The sequence below is a fragment of the Ammospiza nelsoni genome, chromosome 3 (genome assembly GCF_027579445.1).
Source record: "Ammospiza nelsoni isolate bAmmNel1 chromosome 3, bAmmNel1.pri, whole genome shotgun sequence".
NCBI classification, from domain to species: domain Eukaryota; kingdom Metazoa; phylum Chordata; class Aves; order Passeriformes; family Passerellidae; genus Ammospiza; species Ammospiza nelsoni.
The window spans coordinates 64071556-64094120 of record NC_080635.1 but is presented as its reverse complement, the minus strand read 5'-3'; the positions used below and the strand labels follow the sequence as shown (position 1 = coordinate 64094120).

The following is a 22565-nucleotide window of genomic DNA, read 5'->3' as shown; positions in this document are numbered from 1 at the left end:
GACTTCTGCTTCTGGAAAAATGTCTTTTACCTTCTTTACCTTTTACCTTTTACCTTAAAATCTTCTATTTAAAATCTCTTCTATTTGTCGTCTTTCTAAGAATCTTTCTCCCTTTTTTTTTCTTTTTTCTTTTTCCCCAAGGATTATTGATTTCTTTTGCACCTCTTAAGTTGATGCTTTTAAGGAGTCCAAAATGTCAGCTTTCTAAAATCAGTTCTCTAGCAGAAGGGAGAGAGTTCAGAAGCCTTTACTATGGCAAGATTCTGTCTCCAGCTTAAAGGGCACCTCTGATACGTTGCTACATCCAGTACCACAGCTGCTCAGATCCTATGAAAACCCAACTCAGCAAAGCTCTATCCCAGGGAAGGGCCATTGGCAGGAAGTTTTCTGCATGGCCCACCCAGTGAGGTGGCTGACAGAGAAGGATGGTGCCCCTGCAGCTCCCCAGTGCTCCCCAGGTGTAATCCCCTTCCCCTCCTGGTGGTACTGCCAGTGCCAGTTTTGCAAAGAGCAAAACAGTCATAGAAGTCTGAATTTTGTTTTTGTTTCATTTTTACTTTACTTATGTCCTGTTTATCTTTTAAATCTTAGATGCTAAGTGGAACGTGGAACATGGTCACAGGACTAGCAAGGATCTGGGCCATGGACTTCGTTCTCCGTCTCCTTGGCACCACAGTAAACCATAATCTCCTTCATAAATTTCACAACTGGAATTCAGCACAGTCATCTACAACATTTTCCTCATTGGTTTGTTTCCTGTGACAGCAATTGATTTCATTAGAAGTGTCTTTGGGAATCTGAAACTCCCAACAATAAGTACAATATAATATAAAGAAAGATAGATTTGGCACGATTATGATTAAAGTACACTATGATTTTTTCCTAATCCTGCAGATATTTGAAAATACAGAAATTGCACAGGGCTACAATATGAAAATATTCTCAGCAAGACTTACAAATACAAAATCTCTTTTTCAAGTGACATTGATTTTGCTACAAGAAAGGAGAAATTAAAATAAAGAAATAGCAGTTTATAATAAAGAAATGAAAGAGATACCCAGTTGTGGCGCTAAGTAGGGAAGCTCCACATTTCTGTCAAGGCATGCCCACAGCAGAAAATAAGTTGATCCCAGCTGCTTCAAAGCAGCTTTCCACTGCTGAACACCACTAAGGTATCTGATTCACTCCTTTGCAGAAAGGATTTTTCTCTCAGTGCCACACTGGGAAGACACACATTCCCGAAGAACTTGTTGTCATGGAATAATCATCTCACTTTTAGGCATCAGTGGCTCCTCCAGGCGCTCATGTTGGATCTGATTCAGGGCAGGTGTCTGCAGGGCTCCACTCCAAACCCCACGCACGGAGTCCCACCTGCACACAGCATCTGCAGCCACACCAGGAAAGGTGAGGAGCATCTCCTGCTACCTCACAACTCCCACCACTGCCTCAGCCTGAAGGAATACACGGCTTGGGTTCTCCCTCAGAAGAGATACAGGTGGGCTAGAAGGATGTCAAGGCCTCCATGTTACCATTCTAAGTGCAGGACTGGACCTTGGCACCAGTATCTCTGTATTCTCCTTAACTCATGTGTTCTCACACAAACAAAGCCCTGAAGGTGACCAGCACACTGGATTTCAGTTTCTGCTGAATGTAAATCTATAGCACAAACACTAACTTTGTGAGAGAATAACTGCAGAATCATTCTTCTGAATAAACCTTCCTTATAACCTGGAAAAGGAAAGACGCCTACCAGTTATTTTTGTCATTAAGCTAAAAATAGTAGTCATAAGAGGTTTTTTTGAGAAATCAAGCCATCTGCCCAAATAATGAAATAAATTGCAAAGAAACTAATCATTAAAGGAGATACAGCAAATTATATTCTAAGAAAAATATTTCAGAGGGAGTATTGGCAGGACTCCAAACTACAGCTCTTGTACTTTAAGAGGACATTTGGAAAGATCTGATAAAAATGCAACATAATCAACCAATTCTAAGCCATCACCTGAGTTATTTGGTGCTTAGAGTTCCCATTGTAAATAGGATTACTTTAACAACATGGCTTAAATAATGTTAAAAATAGATCCTAAGTATTCTAGGTCACGCCAGAAATATGTAAGAAATAAAACCAAGGGATTTTAGGTTCATGAAAGCCAACCTCATTTTCAAAATGGAATGAAATTCTAATCCTCTGTTTCTCTTTATTTGTTATCATAAATAAATATGATAAAAAGCTTGACATGGTTTGTAGTCTAAACACTGAAAAGCACAGGTAAGATACCCACCTTTGTCTGCATTTGTCCAGTTCTCAGAATATAAATGGAAAGTTTCTGAGTATAAATGAAAAATCTCTGTGCAGATTCTCTTGTCATTTGGCTCTGACTGGATATAGGGAAACAGCTGGATGAAGTCTCATATGTATATTGGTAGTGTGATTTTCAAAACTGTTTAAAGTGATTTCAAAATAGATAATCTAGAGTCCTTTTGGTACAATTAAAAAAAAAAAAAAAACACAACAAATCTATGCTATGCTCAAAATCTAGATCTTTTAAAAAGCTTTCAAAGCCACTTTGGTACAATATGGTAGAATATGCCTGAAGATGTTAATTTTGTGTTCCCACTGAACACAATCTTTAAGGCAGAGAACTTGCAGCACTCTTCACAGGGCACCATTTGAAGCAGAAAACAGCAAAGATTGCTGGTTCCAGGCCAAGGCTGGGTTTTTCCAAACTCCTGCATGAAGGCATGTCCCAGAGGCCAGCAGCCTTGACAGAGGCGTGCAGCTGCACCACGGCCTCTCCCCGTGCGACACAACGAGGCTCGGAGCCAAAAAGGGTCACATATGGCTACATCCAGGTGCCAACTTTTTTGTCACACGCTCGCTGCTTGCGTCGGGCAGGAGTGGGAGGATGTCCTGTGTCATTTTGCTGGTGCAGTTTGAGGGACTGCAGCCAAAAGGAGGAGAAAGAAAAGGGAGTAAAGTCAGAAAAGCTCCAGGTAAGAGCTGTTCTCCCCATTGTTTTCAGGGCACCGGGACCTGCTCTTTCCCCCCACCTCAGTTTGCAGCGGGACAGCTCTGAGCGCTGTGAGGGCCGCGGGGGACAGGGACCCTCGGCAGGTGAGTCCCCCCGCGCCGGCTGCCGCGGTGTCCCAGCCCGGTCCCCTCTCCCGGCGGCAGCGGCAGCCCGAGTCAGCCCTGCTCGGTGTTTTGGGCAATGGTGCCCCACGCCGGCCACCTCCGGGCCCGGCAGCCCCCGGGGCCCGGGCCCCCGCTGCTCCCGCCGGGACGGGCTGCGGGGGGCGGGCACGGCTTCCCGCCGCCTCCCGGCGCGGCGCCCGGCACCACATCCCGCGGCAGCCCGCCGCCCCCGGGCACGGCCGCGGCTCCGGCGCAGCGCCATCCCAGGGCACGGACCTGCGGCGCCGGGTGAGGGCGGCGGCGGCGGCGGCGGGGGAAGCCGGGGCCGGGCGGGGGGCGACAGGCGCGGGCGGGGTCCCGTGGCCGTGGCTGCCGGGGCTGGGTCGCCGCCCGGGCCGGCTGCAGGACGGGAACATCCCGCAGGAGCGGTGGGGTCGCGGCAGGGGCCGCCCGCAAACCGGAGCGTTCCCGGCGACGCGGAGTGCCCAGGTACCGAGCGCGTCCCTCCCGGCCCTGGGCAGCCCTTGGGGCATCGAAGGGAACGGGGAGAAGTTTGGAGCAGAGGGCGGGCGAGGAGCGGTGAAGCTGCTGGGGAGGGTGGTCCTGGGGACGCGATGTCCCGCGTCCGACCGCCGCGTCCCAGGCGTTCTTCGGGACAGGTCACGGGCGATCTGGCCGTGCCTCCCTGCCCGGGATGCTTCCGGACTGACCCGGTTTGATGTTAATAATACCTTAGCCCCAGGTATTATTAACCTTTCGGGGAAGCCGCTAATCGGTGTCACACATGGGCTGCCTCTAATGGGGAAGGAAACTGAAGTGACTTTTTCTCCGGGAGAAAAGCAATCAGAAGTGCGCCAGGTGCGATTTTAAGCGCGTCTCTTTCCTCAAATTATGTTTATATGGTCAAATTAATCAGTGGTGACAACACGAAGGCTAGAGAGTATTTTACTGCTTAGGCATATTACAACACACATGTGAAATATAACGTTGTGCTTGAAGTCCATAATTTAATCTACACGGACACGATAATGAACAACTGACATGTAGTTTGTGGATGCAAAATATATTCCTGGAAGATCAGTTAAAATACATCACTGACTTTCAGCTTTCTGTGTTTGCAAGGAATGTTCTTGTATTTAGATCACATGCAAGGCAGGATTTTTTTTCTTTCTGAAAGAGAATTGTTTCTTAATCCAGTTATAAATGATGCTTCTTAGTTGTAGAAGTTATTTTTGGACTCTGCAGAGCAGGCAAGTGTTTTTAGCAAAGAGAGAAATAAAAAAGTATTAAAAATTCCTGAAGCAATGGATAAAATTACCTTTGGAGATATTGTGGTTAGGATTAGTAATGTGGAAATACACAGGGCATATTGTCTTACACAATATAACTTCATCACCTTCTGTATTTAGGAAAAAAAAAATGTTGATAATTTTATCAAAACAGAGACCTTAAAAACAGCTGAAGGGAACACAATGACACTTCGTTTATCTTTTCTGGCTGAAGAAGTCATGGGGATGAGAATGGTCTGAGTTACTGAGCTTTTTGTTTTAACTTATAATATTCTCTTTTAAGTTTTGAACTTGAATGTGCATGCCAGGATGGTTTTGAAATATAACATTGTGGTTGATACAAATACTTACCAATTTAAGTGAGATAATTTGAAACTTAACTATAAATACTCACATAACTTCCAAAAGCACACACTTTAGAGTGTACTAATAGAGTGAGAGTGAAGGTTTAGTTTTCTACCTTGATTTTGTAATAATCCTGTTGGAACAGAGACCAGTCTCTTCTTTTTTTCTTTTTCTTTTCTTTTAAATTAGATGTGTCATGACAGTTACAAATTAAGGCAAAAGAGCATAACACATCACTATGCAGTAAAAATATGCATGAACTTGAAATTCATGACAAATTTTAAAAATATTGATGCAAGTCATGAAATGCAGAGAAACTCAGTCAGGTCGTATTGTTAATCTGTCTGAAAGTGCAAAACTGTTCCCTTGTGTCCATTCACTGACTATCCTGCTAACAAATAATATTTTCTGTTAGTATACTGATGAGGGTTTTTAATGAGCCTTTCAGAATGTAACTGTTTCCTTCAGTTTCTAAAACCTGGGGTGGACAATTTGTGAGGAATCATTTGTATAGTTATCTCCACCAGCTCAAGATCATGTGTTCCCTGAACTCCTGTTGGCCTTTCTGCTGCACTTTGTTGATTTCTCCTCCTGGTGAAGATGCCTCAGGACCACACTCGTTCTCTGGGCGTAGCTTCCTCTTTGGCTTTGGGGGGAAAGTGAGGGAAATTGATGTGTTCTCTTCACTTGATGTCCAGAGAGCCTCTTGCATTGCAGCTTCTCCCTAGGGAGCACCTCGTTCTTCCAAATAATTTTGTGAGCAGTGGAACAGTGCAGGATTTTGGATTGATTTTTTGCACTCTGTGGCATCCAGACTGGCCACTCAGTGCCCCATGAGATCACCCCCACCACTGAAAGGGGAGAATTACAAAAATAAATCCAAGTGATCTTGTCTGGTAGAAGTATTTAGACAGTCAAACATCTGTGTTAGAATGGATTAAGATTCTGGTGTTTGCGTTTTTACAAGGGGATCATCCAGATTTTCATTGCAGCCTAAGAGTGTGGCTTAGCAGAAATCCTAGAAAGTCAGAAATGGTGATCTGTTTGTGAAAAGCTCCCAAATCTGGCTTTCCTCACGTGAAATAATGTCTTCTGTACTTGACTTTAAAAAATTCTGGTTTTAGAAGTTTTTCTCATTCTAGATTTATGTTTGTTATTTCTTCCCTTCTTCTGCCCTGACTATATTAATTTCAGCCTGGTTTCCTAAGGAGATGAAGCTGAAACAATAATAATGCTGTCTGACTGATAGCTCCCCTCATTGCCTTGGTGTATTTTGTTTACCCTTGGGGATTAATTTCTGCCAATATAAGTAGAAGAGCAGAGATTTCAAAGTGATGAAATTTTCCAAACCTCAAGGCTTCTGGTGGCCATGGAGATGAGGTTGATGCCCCCATTGAAGGAAGCGCTGTAGAAAGCATTCAGCTTAATAGACACCAGAAAATTTGTGTGGGTCCTTCATAGGATGCTGAGCTTTGTAACTTCTGCTGCTCAAGGCTTGGTGATTATATTTTTCAATTTCTTTGCTTCATGGGAGTGCGCAGTTGTGGAAGTTTTGATCAGGCCTTTTTTTCTCAAAATAAGCTCAATAGGTCTGAGATGTTTCTGATAATGAGCTATGAATACAAACACTGTCATTCCTCGACTTCGTAAGCTGATGTTTTGCTTTCCTTGTTCATAATTTAATACTTCTTGATACAGGGTTGATAGCCAGTGGTGCAATAATTTTCTTTGTTTTCTTGACTCAATGCAAACACTCGATTACTGTGGTCACAATAAAACCTAGCTTCTTCCACAATCAGTTTCTCTCAATTGCTTACAAGTTTTTGATTAGACTTTCATTTGCTTGCTACTGCCACTGCTGTTTCTTCTGGTTAAGGCTGCATGTGAACGTCCTCTCCTGCTTTTTCTGCACAGCGGGATGCTGTAACACTCCCTGTTTCCTGAGAAGGATAATGGAGGAGAAATATGAAAAGGTGTTGTGAGTTTATCTAGCAAGACCTTCATGAATACATGTGCTTTTATTGACTTTTAATTGGTGGTTTTTGTTCTGATTATTTGTTTAGTTACACAACCGAGGAGCTGTGTTTACGGGTAATTGCCCATTTTCTCCTTTCTTGTCTTGCCAACATTAATAGCATGACAATACTTGTGTATCTTTTCTCTTTCATTATCTCCCTGTAAAATTACTGTGGGTAGGTTTTTTTGAGGTGCTTGGGATTGGTTGATTTTTTTTTATTTTAATTTTTTTTTCTTTAGAAAGATTTAATAGTGTATTAAGTTGATTTGCTAGCTTATTTCCTATTTTAGAAATTGTATCAACTGGCCTTGCTCTCTGAATGTGCATATATAAGTGAAATTAATTTAATAAAGTGCTCACTGGATAATGTTGATTTCTTTGAAAATATTTTCCTGTATTGACGTTGCACAAAGCTCTCCTCTATATCTTTTACATTAATTTGTATACATTAAAGCCTTCATTCCCCACTAAAGACAGAACACCGCCATGTTTGTTTAGCAATTCCATTTGACTTTATCCTCGTTAGATATTAGCAAGAGGGAGGATAAGGTGCACAGTGATGTCTTTTTTCTTGGAACAAGCACAAATGCTTATGTGGGGTCTTGCCCTGCCTCATCCCCTTGCACTTGGCCAAACATCCTTCCCTGCTGCAAGGACCTGACGTGGCAGCCCCACGCAGCTCTCCCTGTGCTCCAGTAGCTGCCACCCCACAGCCTGGGCTGGGTGCCTCCCAGCTGGTGTCAGAGACGACTCCCACAGCAGTTTCTCACCAGTGGTTGCATCGCTCCCAGAAGCGTGGGATGTTGCATCGTACGTAGGTGCTACCCAGTCTGCTTCACTTCCAATGCATCCAAGGGATGGATCTGAAAACCCTGCCAGTGGAAGTGTTTAACTTGTGCTGTGGGGAAAGTTTGGGTAGGATGTGCGAACTTGTGCCCTTACCTCGGCAGGGCAGAGAAGGGCAGTGACATCCTGCTCAGAGGGAGTGTGGCCTGTGCCCAGAGACCAGGGGGAGGGCTGGGGTGGGCTGGCAGCAGGAGTCCTTCGCATGGTTTAGCTGTGGCTAAAGCAGCGTGTCTGACTGCAGCCAAAAAAACAGTCAAGGAAAAGGCCTGATCAGTCAGCAAAGGGAGGTGATGATTTTACCAGGGTCAGGTTTGCACTGGACATGGGGAGACAGACCTTGAGCAGCCTTGGGGTGAGGAGCTCTGGCCAGGTGCATCCAGGCTGTAGCACTTTGGCAGGAGGATTTCAGCTGGCTTCCCAGAGCACAAAAAGCACTGAATATATCCAGCAGAGGTTTTGCGCATGTCTTTGCTTTGGTATGTGGCACACATCTTTCCATGCTGAAACCAGAGGTAGGGGCAATTTCTATGCTGGTCTGTGCTGGAAGGATGCAGCTCTGAATGAAATATATTCCATTTTCTGTGTCCCTAGGAAGATCCCAGAAGAACAGTTGCAGATCAGGGAGCACTTGCTTTTTCCTTTTGCTGCTTCTTCTTTTAATCTACAGATTAAGCAGTATTTACTGCACATATAATAATAGCAAAGCTGTCTCTGTTGTCTTTCCCCATCCTGTCCACATATTCCATCCAACAGAGGAAGGTGAACTGGGTTTACAGTACACAGTGATGTTTATGCTTGCCATTCTGAGCACCTGCTGAGGCAGAACAGAGGGAATAATTTATACTGCTTTCCAGCCCCCATGGACAAACGGGTAGCCTTTTATTTTAGCCTTTTTCAATTACCTTTGCAACCAATCCACAACATTCTGTTGGAAATCCAGAAGTTTGTCCATAGGCTCCTGAGCAACCTGGAACTGTGATTAGTAATGCAGTTTTGGAGTTGAAATGCCCTTGGAAGATCTGCAGTGTTCAACACCACACAACTTGGTGTTCTATCTGTATAAAGTACTGCCCTTTGCTCAGGCTCAACATCCCTTTTAAATTTTGTTTTGCCTACTTTGGAATCTTGTGTCATTTGTATCCTTTAGCCGAGCACCTGACCCATTGATATTTTATGTCTTCTTCATTACAAGGTACCTTGGTCTTGCTCAGACAGATGCAGAAGTATTGGCAGCTCTTAAATATTTCATACTAATATTTCATTGTCATTGAAATGATTCTGTACCCTTCCTCTTCCTCATCAAAAATAGCTTTAGTTCCTGGGCAATACATGGTATGCTTTGTTCATAAGCAATTTCTATGTACAGAGGTGGATTTTATAGTCCTTAATTGAGACCTTAATTAACACCATTAAATAGTGTTGGTAAGATTTGTCCTGGAAGTATACCTTGTTATGTCTCTTCCATCTCTTGTGGATGAAGTTTGGTTGGGTAAGAGGACTAAAGGAAACAGAAGATGGGAAGATGATGCCTAGAAATTCTGTCTCTGAGTGGACAAGCAGTTCTGAAAATAGTGTTTGAACTAGAATTTCCCCATAGTACCAAGTAGAAGGTTTGCTTGAAGTATACATATTTCTCAGGGCTTAGCCAGTTGTGAATAGCATTGTTTGCTTTGGCAGATGACACAAAAAGTGTTAAGCAATCATATGGCACTTCATCTTGATTTTAGTCCACAGTACAGTGGGAGTGCTGAAGTTTTTCTGCTGTTTGTATGAGTAGAAAGCTTGAGGATTGGCTTTAATACTGCTCTGGAAAAAAAAAGGAAAGTCACCCTGGAACTGAGGAGCAGGGCAGAGGTCTGCAATTGTTGCCATTTCTTCCAGAGAGTGGATGGGATGCTGCCACAGAGACAACTTGTGATGGGAAGATCCTGATTTAGCTGCAACCCTGCCTGTAACAGAGCCAGGCTTGGACACAGCATTGTGGTTCCCTGGACACAGGGAGTCAGATGATGTTGTGGAGTGTGTCAGTGTAGTTCACCTCTCCTGTTTCCTTGCAAAACTGCAAGGAAATGGAAGGATGAACTCTCCTCCAGGGAAGGAGCCATTTTCTAGAGTATCAAAAGCATGATGGTCATGGCTGGAGCAGCTGCCCCATGAGGAACGGCTGAGGGATGGGCTGGCTCAGTCTGGAAGAAGATGGCTCTGGAGGTGCTGACAGCAGCCCCTGGTACCAGGGGGAGGGAGGAGGAAGCCAGAGAGGTTCAGATGGTGCACAAGGAAAAGAATCTGAGGAGGCAGAGGTGTGGACTGCCCACAGTGGCTGCTCTGGGGAGTTCCAGCCCCAAGGGAGCACGGTCTCATCTGGACCAGAGACTCCTGAGCCCTGTTCAGAGCTGTCCCGTGACCCTGTCATTCCAAGCTCAAAGCTGAACCTCTGAAAAGTTGCTGTGACCTTTGTTAACCATCTATGCATGAAAAACATAACAGGGAAGAGGAACCTTATTTAACAGACTGAAATAAGGCTGGTTGACAGTACCTTTAATAAGAAATAACAGATGCTAACAACAGCATAGTGTTTTGCAGTCCCTGCCTTAAAATATCTTGCTAATACAGTCCGCCTTAGATATGGTTAAATTCAATGTTGTAAAACAATTTCTAAGTGTACAATGTGATCTATTTTAGGCTTCAAGTCTAATTAAGTCTGCTGCAGCCTTTGTTCACTTTAGAAAAGCTTTCTCCAAGGCACAATACAGTAAAATAAAAATGCAGAGACTTCTGTAAACATGTTTTGCTAAAGCTTTAATGTGAAAGTTATGTTCTGTGTTCAGAAATGAAACACTGAGCCTATTGCTTTCTTGGGAGCAGGCATCGTATGCAATGGTGTGACTTTAAAATAAAGGTCCCTAAGTGGGGATGGGGTCTTGCTTGTTTTTCTTCTTGGAAAGGTCAGGTGTTAGAAATTCTGTTGTTACCAGCCTTCTGATATTTTCTCTAAATTTCTTCCCAGAAGAGCTGGATTGCAGTGAAGCCTCTCGGTAACAAAGGCTCCAGAGAAGACAGCCACTGACTAATCTATTATTAAGACTGTGAGTTGCTTCTGTTTAACAAGAAAATACTAAAGAACCATGCCAAAAAGTAAACTATAAGCAATTGCTTCTACAATAGATGGAGTTTCATTTAAGCAAACATCAAGCAAAAAGCTCCTCTCCATGTTGTCAAAGCTGTTTCATAAGCAGTGATTGAACATGTGTTCCCTGAGTAACATAAAAGAGTTGGCATTAAGAAGCCAGTGGTGCTTTCAACCACTTCCCCTCTTTTCCCCATCATTACTCAGAAACTGTCACTAAAAGTGCTTGCTGTTTACCTCAGAGAGCTTAAAAAAGCTTAAAAACATGAGTGTGTGAGAGTTGGAGGAATATTTGTTTTCTTTCCCCTTGAACTTGCATTTGTTTGCTGGAAAAGCTGGAATTGTGGAAGGAATTAAATTGAATAAAAATATTTCTCAGCCAATTTCTAATGGAAACAACCTATCATTGATGTGATTGGAAGGTCTCCACTTGAACATAGAAGGTGTTTATCATAAGGCGTGATGCTTTTAGAAGGCATCACTGAAAAGGCAATGCTGCTTTTTCTGTTCTGAATTGGTAGTTTTATTATTTACAGTTTGAAGAGAGAGAGTACATGCTGTCCATGCAGTTCTTTTTATTAATGAGTAACTCACTTTTATGTGCCTTCTCTCCTTCTGGATTCTCATTAGTTACAGGTAGCTGGAAGTAACACTCCAAAGTAAAACAGAATAAATTGGATGTGTTTCTTGAACAGATTTCCCAATAGACTCAGTGTGTTCTATTCTAGCAAGTTTTTAAGCAAAGAAAAAAAAAAAAGATTATTATGATACTAATATTGTTATACTGATTCATTTTGCTTTACTGAGTATTAAAATAATTCCAAATGGACACCTACTTGCTGTAATCTCATTTGAGGAGATGCAATTTCTTGGGTTGAGTCAACTATAATAATTCACACATCTTAGCATGGAAATTGAATGTTGTTACAGAAACTTAGTTATCTTGGAGGGATATAATGAGACATTCAGCTGTATAGTCATAGTGTTAAGTGACTGGTTAACAATCCAGCCATTGTAGAGAGGTAAATTTTGTCATATGAAGGGAGAAGGAAGAAAGCTGGAGGCCTCTTTAATAGCAGTTGGTGGTCTACAGAACATAGAAGAAAGATGAGCAAATTTATCCAGCTGATCAATTTTGCACATCCACATGAAGTGATATCCACCTCATGATTCTGGCAACCAAAAAAGTCAATTAAAGCTTCACACCTTAATGATTTTAAAAGTTGCTTGTTCTTTTTGGTAAAACCTAGAACCTGAAATTCTGTTGCTTAAAATTAAATAAATATTCTGGAAGAACTGAAAGATGAGATTTAGAGATTCACCTTTTTTTTTTTTTTAATGAAGCTTTTTATGGCTTAATGGCTTGATTATTCCTTACTAGAAATATTAACTATGCATTCTTTTCTTTTTTCTATATCTTGGCCTCATTTCTGTACTTTTTCAGAATTTAGGAAAAAGCATGTAAGATTAGAGGTGAATCAAAGCAAATTTAAAAAATCAATTTTGATTTGAATGGCTCACTACCACCCCACTCTCACCACATGCTCACTCTCCCTTCTCCTCCCAATGTTGTTGCATTTGATTAAAGCCATCAAAAAGCTGGGATTTCCAGCCCAGGCCTTTCTGTATGGCTGCCTTTCAGTGTAGGATTGAGTGCATTTGTTACTGCTCTGTTCCTGAGAACTGGAGAGCAGAGATAACAGCTGGCAGTGCTGTCTCTGGGGCAAAGGATTCTCCCGTAATCCCAGTTTCCTTGCTCAGACTTCCCAGTGTCAGTGTTCCATGGGGAGGAGAGGCGAGGCTGAGAAGCAGCCCGAGCTGCCATCTGACAGGAGTCACATTTGATGTGCCGATGGCAGCAGATCCCTTGGCTGGGGCTGTGGCAGGGGAGGCAGTCCAGCCTTCAGGCTTAGAAAAGCAGGAGCCCCTCAAAAGTGGAACGTAATTACCATCTGAAGTTAAGCTGTTCCCAAAATGGGAATATTTGTTCAGATGCCTTACCAGGAACTGGCAGGGGGATCTTTCACTCCTCCTGTGCCAGTCTGAGCTGCTCCAGCAAGACAGCAGGTCCAGTCTGTAGCCATGATATTTTCTGAAAAATCCTTTCCTTAGGATTTTTCCTCCTGAGAAGCTGAGAGGCCTCAGGAACAAAATGTAAACAATAATTATCTGCTGCTGTGGAATGCAACAGGTGGATCTGTGATTGGTCTCCGGTGGTTGTTTCTAATTAATGGCCAATCACAGTCAGCTGGCTCGGACTCTCTGTCCGAGACACAAGCTTTTGTTATCATTCTTTCTTTTTCTATTCTTAGCTAGCCTTCTGATGAAATCCTTTCTTCTGTTCTTTTAGTATAGTTTCAGTATGATATGTATCTAAAATAATAAATCAAGCCTTCTGAAACGTGGAGTCAGATCCTTGTCTCTTCCCTCATACCTGCGAACACCATCACACCAGTCTGTTTATACAACTGAACAAAAAGAGGTGCAGGGTGAGGCCTCCTTCTGGTTTTGGGGCAAAGGCCTCGACAGCAGAACACATAGAGACATGCTTTTTTGTTGGAGCATGTCTTTTTAAGGCTCCATCTCCTAAGAGAGAATGTAGCATTCAGAAGCATGAGGATAGATGGCTCATCACTAAATGGGATGTGATGAGGGGGAAGATGCTCAACCTCAGGCAGCATGGGAGCTAAAAACAGCTCAGTGGTGTTGCAAGATGTGTTTGCACAGTGCCAGCACAGCCACTGCTGAACTTGGGAGAGGCTGGAGATGTTCTGGAAATGTTCAGAGGAGCGAAATCCTCAGTGGCTAATAGCCCTCAAACTGAGGAGGGAATATTACGGCTTGTTCGTGTCTGGTGTCAGTACGGGAGTTTCAAAAATTGTTAAGAAAATAAGCGTATGGACTGTATAAAAGGCACATAAGCTTATTTTGGGTGAGGAAAATACACAATGTTGTTCTCCTTTTTACATCTCTTCAGAAAGTGTCTTGGCATGTTTTCTGTAGATCTGTGTCTCTGAATTTAGAGGGGGAGGATGAGGAGGAAGGGAAGCTGAGGTGAGGAAGAAAGAAAGCTGAGAAGAGAGTGCTGCTGGGATATGACAGAGTTTAGCACCAGTTTGTTTGCAAGTGGAAGATGCAGAGGACCTGCAGTGATGTGTTATATTGTTAATTATTTTTCAGTGTAGCTCTGGAGTTGTAGATCCTAGGAGAAATGCCACTCTGAACAAATATGACATTGAGAATTTGTTGGTGAACTGTAACATCTGAAATGATACTTCTCTAGAGAAAAATAGAGCTTAACTGTGCTAAACATTCAACAAACACTTATTGCAACTCCAATTTGAATGTTTAAACTGTGAACAAAATGGCAGGAAACACTGACTAATAATTCTGCGGCATCTGCTTTCTGGAGAAAAAACTGTGCCCTCATTTTCTAAATTAGAGGAACAAAAATAACAGTTAATTATTTTATTTTATTTTATTTATTTTATTTTATTTTATTTTATTTTCCTCAGGTCATGCTGCACTTGGTAATAAGTCACTAGTAAACAGCTCCTGAACTGTGTGTGCTTCTTCTCTTGGGTGTTGAGTTTACAGGATGTTTACTTGGAAGCAGCTGCCAGTGGGAGAGAGGGGCAGAGCTGAGGTGGCAGAGCAGGGGGAGCTCAGGGAACAAGGTCTGTGGCACGGGCAGGGGGCTTGAGGACCCCTGTCTGTACACTTAGACAGTGGGCACCAATGCTGCTGAGCAGAGGAGTGAAATTAAAGGTCAGGATGATTTTGTTTCTAACCAAAACAGGCAGGATGTCTGTTGAGGAGAATGGTGCCTGACTAAACGAATGTACTTCGGCAACAGCAGCTGCACCCAGGTGTTGTCTCATCTTTTGAGGGCTGTGGCACGGTATTCCAATGCAGGGTACTTTTCTTCTTCAAGGTAGAGGACATTTTGAATGCCATTTTGAATCTTGGGTAACTCCGTCCTCCATTTAAAAATTAATGGATGCTATAAAAGTACCAAGGCTAGAATATTACCTTTGGTCATTAATCTCCCATAGGAAAGCTGCTCCATATTCAACAATTTAATGCTGGGGTTGGTACTGATGCTTGGTTTTAATAGGGTTTATTAAAGCATCTTCATTATTCTGAAGAATAAAATTGTTTCAGTGATTTTGCATGATTTTGCACTGCATAAACAGCACTGTTGTGGTGTGGTAAAGATTGTCTTATTTTTGTCTCCACAATTCAGGAAGAACTGGGATGTTAAGTGTACTGCTGAAACTTTATATCCAGAAAAGATACTGGTAATCAAACACGAGTATTGTAGGAAAGGTCATCTTAGTTATCAGATGCATATGCCCTTTTCCCATCCACCAGCTTGCTGTTTTAATGGCTCTGGGGTGGCACAGATTTGTGACTAATCCTTGCTTTGAATCAGCAGTGCCTACTGAGATAATGCAGGAATTGTTCAGAGCTTTAGAGGGATGGATGGTTCAAAATTAAAAAAAAAACAACCAAGAAACAAAAAAGCCAAACAGATCAAAAGAGCTTTTCTATTACACTACCAAATTAATTACTTCTAATTCAGAAATTCATTTAAGCTGTTCTTATTTTTCATAACTTGATCTTGAAGAAGCATTTTTACTATGTAACCCTGATTTTTTTTCCATTTTGGTTTTTTTCCCCTGGTACTGAGTGGTGAGGGCAGCTATCCAGTTAATCCAGAATGAGCTTTAACAAAGCCTAGATGTGTGGGCTCACAGTACCTCCAGGCAGCATAGCAAGGGCCACCTTATCCAAGGATATAAACACCGCTGGCTTTCGCCTCACACCTCCACCTCAGCTTGGTGGATTTGTGGCTATCTGTGGCCAGAATTTCTGCTCATCTTCAGCCTTTACTTCAGCCTGATGATGAGCCACATCTTGCTGTCAGAGTTGTTTTGTGCCACAGTCTAGGCTGTGGCACCTGAAAGATCCCCTGCAGCATGTGGTTTGGTGACACGGATGGTTGTGGGGCATCCTGCATTGGCAGTGTTCATCTGTGGCTGAAGGCCATCCTTCCTTTGGGGGTCTTTGAGGTATGAGCAGCTTTTCTCATGAATCTCCAGTTTGTCCCTGCTAAAATGGGAAAACATTGCCTTCTAAGTTGTGAGATGAAGCCCTCAAAGCACAGAATAGACAACTGTGTCACCAGGGAGGCTTCTGAAAGACTGAGCTGTTCGTGTCCTCCAGTGAGGCAGATGAGTGATGTGCCCTGGATTTAGCTGTGCCTACCATGTGATAATAGAAATTCATTGTGAAATGTTTATGGTCCCAGAAACATGTACTGGCATGCTGCACAAAGCAAGGGTTCTGACACTGCACACACTGGGCAATGTTTTTTCACTCAATTTGTTCTTCCCTACAGCCTCTGACTCCAGATCCCTTCAACTATTTTTGGTCACTTTGTTATTGATCTGCAACCACCTCTACTAAATACAGCTTTCCTGGATATGTAGGTTCAGCACATTTTCTTGTTTCATGAAATCTCAGAAAGGCTATTAGTAAATCCTGACTTTGATTTTTCCTTTTATAGTCGTTTACAATTTCAGATAAAATTGCCACTTGCACTAGTAAAGGACTAAGTGTATACCTGCAGCTCGCTCTCTTTTGACTAAGTTATTTTATCTGTGTCAGTTTGTGATATCTGATGCCTGTTTTTCAGCCTTCAGTTCTGTAGATGAAAGATCAAAATTTCAGGAGAGTAGTTTATTTGTAGAAGTTGCTTCCTTTTTCTTCACGTAGATACAATTTTCCTATAAATATCAAGTATTTTGACAATCAGCTCCCAGGTGTGATCAAAACACATATCTCTAAAGAGACAAGTATTAGCTCATGAAACTCAGTGACCATGACACTGAGAGGATGCTGTAGGACTGGTTAACTGATAGATCCTAAGAGCCTGTGGTAGGAAGAGGGTTAGGCACAAACCCCTGACTGATGTTAATTGGGGCAGAGTATTTTTTGTGCTACTAACAGACATGATAGTTCTGCTAAATACCTGGTGTCTCCTTCTTGCTGCCCTGAGGAGTCTTTGGAGAAGCAAAACATTACTAAGGACAAACAGAAAAAACTCAGAGTGCTGTATGATAATTTGACTGTAGAGCCTGGACATCCTTCAGTGGGAATGGACGTGCTTGAATTGCTATGCACGAATATTTTTATTATATTGAATAAAACTCTGAAAGGAGCTTGGCTGAATACAGGGAATCTTAAGGCCCTATGCCATGTGTCTCTTCCCTTCTGTGAGATGAATCCTGCCCTATTTCTGTTTCAAGGGGGTTTTATGCATTTGTTTGGAAACAGTGCACCCTTGAAGAGCTGTTTAACAGCTATTGGAAGAACAGTTTCCTGCCTCACAGGGTATTTTTAGCCAGCTTAGACCCACAACTCATCAAGACCTGAGGAATGGACCACTCAGGACTTGAAGGATAGACTTTTGTGTCGGTACCTCTCTGCCTTGTGGAAGTTGAAGGTAAATTAGGGTGAATTTGGCTTCCGATATGCATCAGAACATCTGTTACAAATCGTGCCTGGCTACAGTAGCCTCTCAGAGGGATCTCTGCAGCACAGTGGTACACTGGCTCTGCTTTTTTTTTAGATGTCCTTCATACCAAGGGCAAATAAAAAAATCTATAGGTCTGCCTGCTTGTTGCTGTAAAGCTGTGTGGTTAATTGATGTGTGGCCTGACCATGTGCCTATATAGAGCATTGACATGTGATCTGTGTTCAGAATAAGCATTCGTCCTTTTCCTCAGCATAAGTGAAGGGAAGAATTCACTCCTGGAATGAGCAGAGAGAATGTTTTTGCTGTGCATACCTGACAGAGATGGACTAGGAAAAATACCCAGTGAATTAATATCAGAATTATGTTCACTCACAGGCTGCTAAAAGCTGCACAGGTGGTCTCCCACCATTTCAGTGGTGTACATACGCAGCAGAGAGAAGAGCAACAACACCATCACACTGCCTGAGGTTTGGTGTCACAGCACACTGAGTCTGCAGGTGACCTTCAGTTCTCATCCGTGTGATACCCCACGTGCCAAGGCTTTCTTCCATTGTTTTATTTCAGGTTTGATCTCTGTGACACCAGAAGTGGGGTATCACATGGTCAGTCACCGCCTGTGAGGTCAAAAGAAGCATTAGCAAATGCAGTGACAGGGCCTGGCTGATGGGTACCCTTGTGCTGACAGACAGTTTCATGTGCAGGACACTGCCTGAGGGCAAGGCAGGACAGTGTGACATGGAATTAGAGAGGGCAGCAGTGTTTGAAGACACTTCTCTTGAGGCTTTTCATCCAGGCTTCAGGCTAATTGTTCTGCTATTAATACCAGTTATCTGATATCAGCATCTTACTGTTGTTATTTGCTACATGCAGCTATAAATACCATGTTTTCATGACATGTAAAATTGCATTCCCCTACAGATAGCAGCAAGGAATCTTGCAGGGAGGATTGCAAAGCACTTGTAAAAATCCTGTTTATTGAATGAAGCCATAATTGCATATGCAGAGGTTAGGGCTGGGGTTTAATGATTCCTTTTCTTCTTTGCTTTTCTTCTCTGCTCTTTGCAGAGATGCTGTTGTTCCAGGGAGTGCTAGAGAACCCCATAGGCTGCAGCTGTGTCTGGCCTGCGCAAAGCAAGAATAAAGACTGAAGAAACCACTTTTGCACTTCTGCTGTCCCTCTACCTCTCTTTAGGGATCAGATATGATTCATTGTCTTCCCTGGGACTGCCTTCCTCTCACCTCCAAATGCCATTCAGCCCAAGAGAACCCCCATGTGAGAGCAGATTGCTTTAGTTAAACATTGGCAAGTGACCACATCCTGCAGCTGGGGTCTCTCTGGGCTTCTGACCTCTTTTCCTTTTTGTCATAGGTTTTAAAGAGGAATTTAGTTTTGGAACTGCTGACTTCAGCTCTCACATCTATGCTGATGGCTTTATTAATGGTAGAGGCATCACATAAATTGTCATTGTCTCCTGCTCTTGACTGCCCAATGTCAGAGATGTTACCGGAGATGTCCCTGTAGACAGGAAAGCAGGTGCTCATTCTTTGGGACATTTGACTTTTAAATTTCCTCATCATCACCTTGCTTTTAAGGGCACTGCTAAAGGGTTTGGTTGCTTGTGTTGGTGCCCTTTCAGAAGGGCAGCACTGCAGGGCTGCCTCTGCAGCCACCAGCCCAGTGTTGCTGGGTTTATGGAATTATCAGTATAGAAAAAACTATGTATTCTTCATGTCTTTGTTCACTGTGAAACTTTCCATTTTACCATTCAAGCAGAGTTTAGCCCAAGTGAAGGGGTAACACAATTTCAATAGGAAGATAAAACTGATAATCTTAGATTCTTTTCTGATTGAGCTCTTTCAGTCTTTAGAGTGCTTTTTCATTGTCTAATGCTTCTTTGAAGTTAATAAGATCCTTTCCCATTTTCATCAGAAAGCTGATGGCTTATTAGCACAAAATACCCTTGTAATTTTCCACTTTTAGATTTTGCTTTCTACCTCTTGAAAATCAGCAGACACAGTAGACTTCTTGACATAGGAGAGGATCGTCCTTCCTCTCTGCCAGAGATTGTTGTGGAGCTAGTTGGAGGTTATCTTAGCAGTTCTGGAGGTTGAAATCAAAACTAAAAATTTTTTTGTAGTCTTCTTTTTGTTAGAAACATGATGTTCTGCCTTTTCACAGAAGGAATACATTTTCTTAAACAATGTTGAGTAAATGATTTGGACTTTTTTTTGGTATGGAAAGGAAGTTTTGCTAAGATCTGACATAATGGGGATTTCTTTTGGGAAGTTTTTGTTTCTATACTTCTGTCCAGAGCAGCTGGGAACAGTTGAGCTGGTTCCTACAAAATGGATATTTAGTGTGCGTGTCTGGTTGGTGGGAGGTCAAAAATAAGGGAAAACACTATGAACACATGAAGTTGCTTTCTGCTGTATTGTCTCTGTGCTCAGCAGCTCATGGGTTATTTGAGTAAGACATAATATTTTTCTGTTTAATAGCTTTTGATAGATTTTTCTTCCTTGAGGTTTTTTATTACCTCCTCAACATTATCGATTACCTCCTGAGCCTCCCACTCAGCTCTTTCAGATTGAACGCAGTTTCAAATCCAGGTTAGGTTTGCTACAGATATCCAGAAACTGCTCCCTGAAACCACCTTCCTGACGTCAAGCAGGTTCTGTCTTGCAAACAATTGATATTTGTTGCCTCTTAATTCTGTGAATATTTGAAATACTAAGATGATGTGTAATGGAAAGCAAACCATAAATCTGTGGAAGTGTGTGAATTTGCAGCATATTGGTTTCTGACAGACATCTGGCCAAGTGACAGGACATCTGGAATGATAGCACAGTCTTCCCAAAGCCAAGCCTTGTTGCTGCCATATTTCACCTCTCTTTTGCATGGTACTGTTGTCTCATCATGACCCTCTGCAAGCTGGTGGGATTCTCTCATTGTCCCTGCCACAGCTGTTGCCATTGTTTTCTTGCCTGCTTCAGGTATGTAGAGATGCTGCCAGTGCATTGCAGACTGAGCAGTTTTGAAGACAAAAGCATTGCTCTTGTGCCTCTCAGCACACACATAAATCATGTGAGGTGAGAAGTGGTGTATGTGCAGTGAGCACGCCTCAGATGACCAATCTATTGATTATGCCGATGGTTTACGTTGAGATGTGTCACAATAAAAGAATGAAACAGGAACTATTTACAACTCTTGGAGAAACAGGAGCTCTGCTCTGTTGAGGAGAACAGTTACTCGGTATATTTGAAGAGCTGAAGAAAATGTATGTTAACAAAACATCTGAACTTGTGTAATTAATACTTAAAACCTAATTACAGCAGATTCTTTTTACACTCTATCATTTAATTTAAATTCTTAGAGATTCCACATAAGAAGTGCAGACACTCAGCAGTTCTGCAAATAAGTAATTTAGTATGTGCTTACAGCCAGGACTGTTAAGGAAATGTTACTTAATTAAGCCTCATTAATACAGACAGTTCTGTTAAAAAAAATAATTCCTGCTGCTCAAAACAATCTTTATTTATTGCTCATTCCTAAATGTTTAGAACATATTTAGAGTTTTAAATGCTTATCAATAAATATTAATAACACTGTGTATGGAAAGTTTGGGGTTTTTTTCTCTGCATCTGTGAAATTTCTTTTGAAAGTAGGAGGATGTCCTTATGCAAGTTGCTGGTAGAGGAAAGAACTGCAACTGTAAGCAAATTTGGCTTAAGCATAAGATAACCTACCAAGGAGCTATAGATTTGTTTTTAACCTTGATAAAAGAACTCATGAAATGTCATTTTTTTACGTATTTCACTGCAGATGATGCTTATGGCATAAGTTGTTTAGCTTAATAGTTACAACCATGGGCTTGGAAATTGAATTGACCTCTAGTATCTGTTCAGATGTAGAGCCCACCCCTCTCTGTGTATGGGAATGGCAAAAATGTGCAAATTGATAAGTTCCATCAATTTTTGAAAGATAAGCTCCTCAAATATTGCTTTACAATGTGGAAATCTTGCCTGCCAATATCCTTCATGTTCAGCAGAGGCTGTGTGAGGAGGATTAAGTCATTGTGCATCCTCTCAGGTTGCAAAGATGCTTCACAGAAGGCAGAATTACTTGCTGCTAGTCCAAACCTGTACAAAATCCCCCTCTTTGACCCCTGTTCTGCATTTGAGATCATGGAAATGTTCCCACTGACATAAGTGTGAGTTGGATAAATTATTAAATCCACCTTAACATCACATCTTTATTTCTTTAACGTAGGCACCTTTTTTTTACTTCAGAGCCTCTAGAGACTGGGCACCACACTGAAGTGGGGAAACAGTGGTCCAGATCAATACAATTAAACAGTACACAGTCTAAATTGGTACCATATTTGTGTATTGCAGAAGAAAGAGCAAGTTTGCCTCTTACAGCCTATAAGATGTTGTAATTGCAGGAGGAAGGATGGAAGGAGGAACCGTGAAGGAGAAGAGTTTGTGTGTAGGCTGAAGTTTGGTCCCTCCCCTGCAGTGGAGCTCAGTTCAGCCAGCAATCTTGTGCCTCTCAACAAGTGGTATAAAATGCCTCTTAACAGAGGTTAGCACTTAGGAGGCTGCTCCTAACACAGATGGAAACTCAACTGAAGGCTGAATGAGGCAACAGTTAGCATGAATTGTCTCTTAGGAGGCTGTCACAGATGAGTGGTTTAGGTCACTTAAGGAATCACTGCCAAAGGTAATAGCAGCATCTGGTTTAATCTGAATTTGAGAAGGTGCATCTTGACAAAATTCAGTGGCAAGGTTCATTCTATGAGTGGCTATACAGACAAAGCATACAGAGCAAACTTGGATTAGAACCAAATTTTAGAAGATTTATGTTGAGAGCAAGGATGAAAAGTGATCAAGATCTAAAAGGTAAGGCAGATGATCCCAATGAGTCATGGGTTGCTAAGAGGACCCCTTTGATTTCTAAATTCCTACTGGAGTGTTGGTGCAGCTGAATCCAATCTTAGTCCCTGGCTTGGTCAATGGTTTATGTCTAAAGGACTTCATAGGGAAATACAAGGAGTAGTGCAGACCGTCTGTCTCCAAATGTTTTTGAGCCTTTTTAAGCAATTTAAGGCCATGCTGCCCGCAGCAAGGAGGTGAATTTGTGCTTTTCTTCCACACTGCTTCAGAGGATGTTGGTTTTTGATGTTTTCGAGTGAAAATTCAATAAAGCACATTAACCTCATTAATCACAGTGTGAAGAAAAACCCTGTCAGAGAATCCAGGCT

At 42.3% G+C, this 22565-nt stretch overlaps 1 protein-coding gene across 3 annotated transcripts in view; it reads left to right on the top strand.

The window, feature by feature from the left end:
• Positions 1 to 2932: 2932 nt before the first annotated feature.
• PKIB (cAMP-dependent protein kinase inhibitor beta) overlaps positions 2933 to 22565 on the top strand; it is a 53264-nt gene continuing 33631 nt past the window's right edge. Inside the window, exon 1 of one of the 3 annotated variants that reach the window (XM_059469586.1) lies at positions 2933 to 2994. The gene's annotated coding sequence lies outside the window, so the exon portion shown is untranslated. Of the gene's footprint in view, positions 2995 to 3323; positions 3425 to 3470; positions 3626 to 22565 lie in introns of those variants that run through there. The other 2 variants (XM_059469587.1, XM_059469585.1) reach the window with 2 other exon arrangements.